Source organism: Vigna unguiculata, chromosome 1, assembly GCF_037176805.1.
Source record: "Vigna unguiculata cultivar grain cowpea cultivar isolate G323 ecotype 2 chromosome 1, ASM3717680v1, whole genome shotgun sequence".
Taxonomy (NCBI): Eukaryota; Viridiplantae; Streptophyta; class Magnoliopsida; order Fabales; family Fabaceae; genus Vigna; species Vigna unguiculata.
In genome coordinates, this window is record NC_140792.1 from 5,045,343 (window position 1) to 5,052,755 (window position 7,413).

Consider the following 7,413-nt stretch of genomic DNA (forward strand, 5'->3'; position numbering starts at 1 on the left):
CCACCATGAGGTCTCACCTAGAGGCTCATGGAATTACGCACTGACACAAACCAATCATACTCAATCAATCAAGTATTATTTATCATGCACATAACTCTCATGCCAACCTTTATAACCAAATCCACATTCATATTCCATGTTGAATTCATTCCAACTCATCATTCCCAATCCATGAATATAGAATTTACTTCATACCGATTCCATGCCATTTTGATACTAACCTATCGCAACCGAGATCGCGACGGGACGACAAAAATAATTTAAAAAAGTACAAAGGAGTCGCCACCATAGTTTATTATGGAAAACTATAGAAAAAACCTTAAAAGAATGGTCTTCGAAACAAACACTACAAGAAATCAGCTTATTATCTACACCAAATTTTCGTAGGTAATGTGCTTTAAAAGAATGGTCTTCGAAACAAAATTTGGGTTCAGGATTTGGTTACGTGTGGGGAAGGTATTAGCACCCCACAACGTCCATCTTAAGACGGTTCCCTCTTTAATTAAGTGTGAAAAGTAGAATTTTAATGTTTAGAATATTTGTTATTCCCCAAAACAATTAAACAAAATAAAAAAACACATACAAAAATATTAAAGATTAAAACAAAATTATTTTTTTTATTTTTTTGGCCCGACGAGGATTGTACCTCGCTCCTATGTATTTCCATTTGGAAAATCAGGGATAACGTAGTTCTTTGTACAAATATTTGTTGTTTGATATTATTATTTTGTTTTTTTAATTTTCTAGATTTTTATGTGTATGTATATTTTATTAATATCAAGAGAACCCGAGATTCTACATGATAAAAGATTTAGTTATCAAGCAAATCCGAGATTTGACATGATATTAGAAATAAAATAGGGAACCTAGGCTCGACCATTGCCTCGCAGAGGGCCGAGATACCAAAATAGTTTGTAACCATTTGATAAAGAAGGTCCTAATATGAAATTTACATATATAGAAATAAGGTTTTGAAACCTTGGCAAGGTGTGGAAACCTTGACTTATACCGAAACAAAGTGTGGAAACCTTGACTTACATAGAAACAAGGTGTGGGAACCTTGGCAAGGTGTGGAAACCTTGACTCACATAGAAACAAGGTGTGGGAACCTTGGCAATGTGTGGGAACCTTGACTCACATAGAAACAAGGTGTGGTAACCTTGGCAAGGTGTGGAAACCTTGACTCATAAGAAACAAGGTGTAGAAACCTTGGCAAAGTGTGGAAACCTTGACTCATAAGAAACAAGGTGTGGGAACCTTGGCAAGGTGTGGAAACCTTGACTGACACAAAAGAACCATGATGATTAAAATTATGTATATTACTATTTTTTCATTTTTTTTAGAAAGAAAGATTTGACAACCACTCATATGAATGAAGATGGTTTCGATTCGCAAGAGTGACAAGAATTTTTTTCATTTCATGAAAAAGAACTATGATACATGTACGTGATGCATGATGATTAAGACATGTTATGAGTTTTTCTTTTTGAGCATTTAGATGATTTATGTATGCATGAATATGCTAATATGATATATGCATGAATATGTGGGCATGTATGTGACCTTTTTCTTTTTGAACCAAATACTATAAAGAACCTAATTTTTCTAACACATGTTTGGATATTTTTTGTTTGACAATTGATGTCATGTGTATGAATGCATGCATATGCTAACACCTTGTATGAATTTTCTTTTTATGAATGCATGAGTATGTTGATGCTTATTATGACTTTTTTTAAACATTTACAATATATATGCATAAAAATGCTGACACGTGTTATGTATTATTTTTTTTAACATTGATTATGATGTGTGATAATGCTATTATGTTTATTTCGAGCATATATGGTGAATGATAATGTTGGCATCACTTATGGATTTTCTTTTTGAACACTGACAATATTAGTGTATGATGCACATGTTATGATTTTTTTTTTGCGTGAATAAAGTTGAAACTTTGATGTATGAATTAATGTATGAATGAATGCATGATGAAAGTTCCTTTGTTTGTTAACTTTTTTGTTTTCCCAAAAATGAATGATGTATGTATGATTAAATATGAATCTATGCATAAAGCATGCCCTCATGCATTTTTTCACCTTTTACATTGTATAAAACTTTTTTCAATTGATCCCCAATTTGTTGTTATTTTTAGATTTATGGGATCCTTCTGTTTTGATTTTTTTTCTTTGAAAAATATTCCTTGGTCTGATCAGTTTATTGAAAAACTCTTTTCTGTATCATTGCTTTTTGAGCACTATTTAAGTGACATACATGAAATTGCCAAAGGTCTTAGAAGGGATTAGATGAGGTAATTGACTAAGGAGTTGCCCCAATTTTATAGTTAAGAGTTAACTTCAGGACATGAGGTGTGTTTGGGCTTGTCCCAGTTATTGATAAAAAAGATGGAGACTTAAAAATTTGCCCCAATTTGAGGATAGAGATTGGTCTTAGGGTGCAAAATGTGTTTGAGTTTGCCCTAGTATTTGATAACATGAGAATGTTGAAAATAATGGGAGACTTCATACTAGTTGCCCTAATGTAAGCTTGATAATCAAAGTCAATAATTGTCTAAATTCAAGATATCCGACTATAATGTAGGAACAACAAGTGAAATGTCTCCCTAATTTATTTCAAGGTGAGAATAATGAGTAATGGTAGGAGAAAGATAGATCAAAGTTTAAGCTCAAAGCAGAAAATATGATAGGAAACGCATGAAGAATGAAAGAATGAGAGGGCATGGCCTTGATTTAACTTGACTACTCGTGCTAATTTTGATCTCTATGGAAACATGTCAACCAAAAATAAACTACCCCAGTGTTTGAAAGCAAATCTTTGAACACTTTTTCAATCTTTTTTTTTTGACAAACCTCTTAATATGACAAAATATTTTCCTCTAAATTAAAGTTTTGGAAAAACAACAACAATCATTGATTTGTGTGGACTTTATTAGGCTTGTATTGTGGCCAAGGCTAAGGGATATAATAAAATGGATAGTGAAGACTCAAAATAAATGGTATAAAGGTTATTTAAAATAAGGGTCCTTATCTAAAGTTGCACCTAAAATTCATTTGACTACCTTTGTTCACCACTTTTTTTTTTCACTTTTCAACTCTTGTTTCTCTTTTTCTTTTTTTCTTTTTTTCATAACCAATTTTTTGTTGTCTTTCCTAACTTTTTTATTTTTTTATTGGTGAATTACAAGTCAGATGAAATAGATGCAAATATTATGTTAACTTCAGTGGGAAGGTGACCCTTGTTCATGGTAATTAGAAAGAAATTTTGATTTTTTATAGGCTCAACATGGGTAACAAAGGAAGATAATTTTTTTCTTGATAAAGAAACATGGCCACACATTATTTCAACTGATGATTGTTTTAATTTCAAAAGCTTTAATCCGAAGGGAAAAAAAATCAATCACATTAGAGGTTGCCCCTTGTTTGCCCTTACTTTTTTTTGTATTATTTTCTTTTTTTTGTCATAATTTTTGCCTAGACCGCTCTCTTGGGTTTTCAGTTTTTCTTCATTTTTTTTTCTGTGTTCAAAGACTCACTTCAATCTAACTTCATTCTAGGACACATGCCCCCTTTATGATGATCTTCGTGGAATACAAAAGAAAAGGTTTATGAGGGCAAGGTGATGGGAGATGGGATGAGAAAGGAAATGAATTTGAGCAATTTCATGTACACACATTAGAGCAATGTTTCAAAAGCATGCCACTTTTCATAAAAAACTATTTATTCAACTAACTGATTTGATCAAAGAATAATTTATTTTCTCCTCTTATTTTTCTTCACCTTTCGCAAGATTCCATGAAATTAGAATAAATTAGATTCTTCTGTCTCTTGGGTTTTTTTTTTCTTTCTCCCCACGGTAAAATTAAAGTTTAAAAACCTACCATCAATCAAAACATATTTATTTTATTTTATTATTATTTATTATTATTATTATTATATTATATTATATTATTATTATTATTATTATTATTATTATTATTTTTAACCAAACAAGCACATTTACCCGGACGAAATTGGGTGTTGACACAACCATTTCATTAAAATCGCATGCCAAGATTTATTCAAGTTCATCATTCACATTCCATGAATCACATCACTCACGCAAATTCATTCATCTCATACTTTATAAATGCATACCAAAACATACATATATCACAAAATAGTATTCATCCCAAATAAATGAGTGCCAACATTTAAGTACCTACAATTTCATACAATCAAGCACAACCCACAACCATAATTCTTACACCAAAATTCCTAAAAAAAAATATTATCACAAAACCAAAAATCATTGCAGTAATGCGTGACACATTTCTCAAGCTACAGACATCTAATCGATGATCCAACCGGTCAAATCATAAAATAGCATGTTATGAACCAAATGTCAAAATTTGAGCTCAATCCAACGGTTAATGATTCAGGAAAGTCTATTTTACTAAAACTGTGCATATCAGAAAAATACACAATCGCCCAACGACTGCGCGACGCATCCAGAATACGAGAAATAACGTCAAAATCACCGTTTCATGAATATTTGAACCCCTAACTCAGAAATATACAAAAAAATAACGTTTTCCCCAAACTTTTCTCATATTTCACAAAACATTAATCGCATAAAATAGAAATAATGTGAAACCCTAGCTTCCTTTACTTGGAAAGAGCTACTAAGGGAGATTTTGGACACGAACAGAGGTGCACCACAGTTCCTAAGGCAGTTTAGTGAGTTGAAGATGAAAACAGTGGAGCAAGGACAGATTACCACGGTTATCCCTAGTGGAAAAACACAAGTTCAACTGGCAAACGAAGTGTATGGATAGGAACAACTTACGTGGAGTGAAACGTGCTTGAGCTTGCTTGACCAAGAGTTGGAACTAAACCCTAGCAGAGCTTCCCGTTGCGAAAAGGGGAGAGTTTGACGGCTGTGTTTTCTGTAAAGTGAGAGGAATGGAAGGATTATGGCAGACTTAGGGTCTGTTTTCCCTTTGAGCCAGCCCTTAGGCCCAATAGTTTGGGGCAACCTTTAAAATAAAAGGCAGAAAATAAAGTGGGCCTTACATTCTCTCCAACAAGAAAATTTTCGACCTTGAAAATTCACCGATGGGATAGAAAGAAAACCACGTTTTCCTCACGCCTCCAACAACCACCACCTATACATGACATATTTGATGACTCCTACACCTATAGTCACCAGAAACTTTACCTTTGTGCTATGCGATATGTGTCCAACAATGTAAATTGGGTTAGTCACTACACTCGAACTAACTTCCAACTTGCAACCTTAACACTGGAATTGCCTCCTCATACTTGCCCAACTAACTTGTATCTGATATACTTACTCACCCACCATATGCTCTCTCATACCTCTTGTAGGTTTTTATCAAAATCTCATATCACTTTAAGTCTCAAACTAAAACATGTTTGTTATCACTTCCTGTGACCTTGTTCGCTCCTTTATGCATCACTCAACTGACTTGATCACTATTGAGTTCTGGCCTACTACCCCACCATCAACACTCTTGACCATTTTTACGCATAACAACACTCATAACATCTTGCCTCCTGTACTACTTCAACCAATGGTAACAAAATCCACAACCAAGTCATTCCATTTCCAAATTACACTTCCCTCTTTTACAACTACCAAATTCATTTCGGCATCTCACCTTCATTTTTGATCTACTAGCTTGTAACCCTCCTTCGACAAAAGCCTTAGAACCATGTCTTTCCTTGACTTGAATCTTTTTTACTCTAGCTTACCCTTGCTTGTTTGATTGCTTTGTATGTTGTTCTTCTACTTTTGTGATGATCATCAATTTATTGATGGGAGCAGATGTGAGAGGTATTTGAGGTCAACAGGGAATGGATGATTCCGCTGCATAGTCTACCTGGGCTGGACTTCATGTTTTATTTGGACTTTTCTTTAGGGTTATGGCCCATGCACGCTTTGCTCTTTAGTATTCTATTAACTTTCGTTAAGTCCTTGGATTCTTGGTTGTATTTGGCATCATGGTATGTCTTAGTTTCTCCTAACATTTTTGGATATTGTAAGGAATAATGTTTATATTCCAGGACTTGTCTCTAAATTTCTATCTGTGTGGCATTTCATTTAAATTAAAGTTATTATTTAAATATGGTATTACACTTTTTGTTACATTCAACATAGAACGATTCACTCTCCTTTACAATTACTTCCTTTATAATCAATGACAATTACTTCCTTTATAATCAAGTAGTACTTATTGTGAATTGAGTAACTTAAACAATCAAATGGATGAAATAGATATCATTCAGAATATGCAAAGACAAATAATATATCTAGAATTTTGTTAAACACACACACAAAATTAATATATTTATTTTTCTTAATTCCAATTATTTTATCATGGATTTAACTCAAATAAACTTGGTTTAAATCAAAACATATAAATAATATATTTATGAACTATATGCATCATGGTAACCTTAGCGAGTGGTTCGGTTTGTGGCCTTGTTCGTAAATTAAACGGGAACTTCTTCTTGCACCTCCAAACTTTTCCCTCCTGCCAACTATATCCTTCACAAAAATAAATAAAAAAATTTAAATAAATTAGGTAAGAAGTAGTTACTACTTACCAAACGTTTTACTGTGTCTGTTGTATATTTATTGAAAGTCTCACACTCCAAAAGAGTCGTAGCTCCGAATTTAGATATCCGAACAAGAAACTTACCCATTCAAGAACTCACGGAATTCCAAAATCTAATTTAGGAACTTACCAAATTTCAAAATTTGGTTTTGAAATTTACCAGATTTCAAAATATGGTTTTGAAATTTACTAGATTTCGAAATCCGATTTTAGAATTTACCAAATTTCAAAATCTAATTTTAGAATTCACCAAATTTCAAAATTCGATTTTGGAAACTGGATTTCGAAATCTAACTTTGAAATTCATCGAATCTCAAAAATCCGAACTCACTAGATTTCGATATCCGGTTAACTCTTCTCCTGAATTTCGAAATCCAATTCAATTTTTTTTATATTGTTTTTTGGTTTGTTTTAATTTTCTTATAAGCTTATGATTTTTGTTATTTTTTATTTATTTTGTGTGATGTTTTTAGTTTTTAATTTTGTTTTAATTTATGGTTTTGTTAATTTATAGTCAATTTTATTTATTTCGTATGATATTTTTAGTTTCTAATTTATTTATTTTAATTATTTTATTAGTTTTTAAAATTTTCTTTAATTTGTTATCTTTAATTTTTATTAACATTCTTAGTTCTTTTATTATTAATTCTTTAGTTATTATATTTTGTTTATTAAATCTTTTAGTTAATTTTTTTTTCAATTAAAATTTAATAAATATCTTAATTAGTATATATTTTTCTTAAACATTCATTTAAAATAACATAAAAATAAAA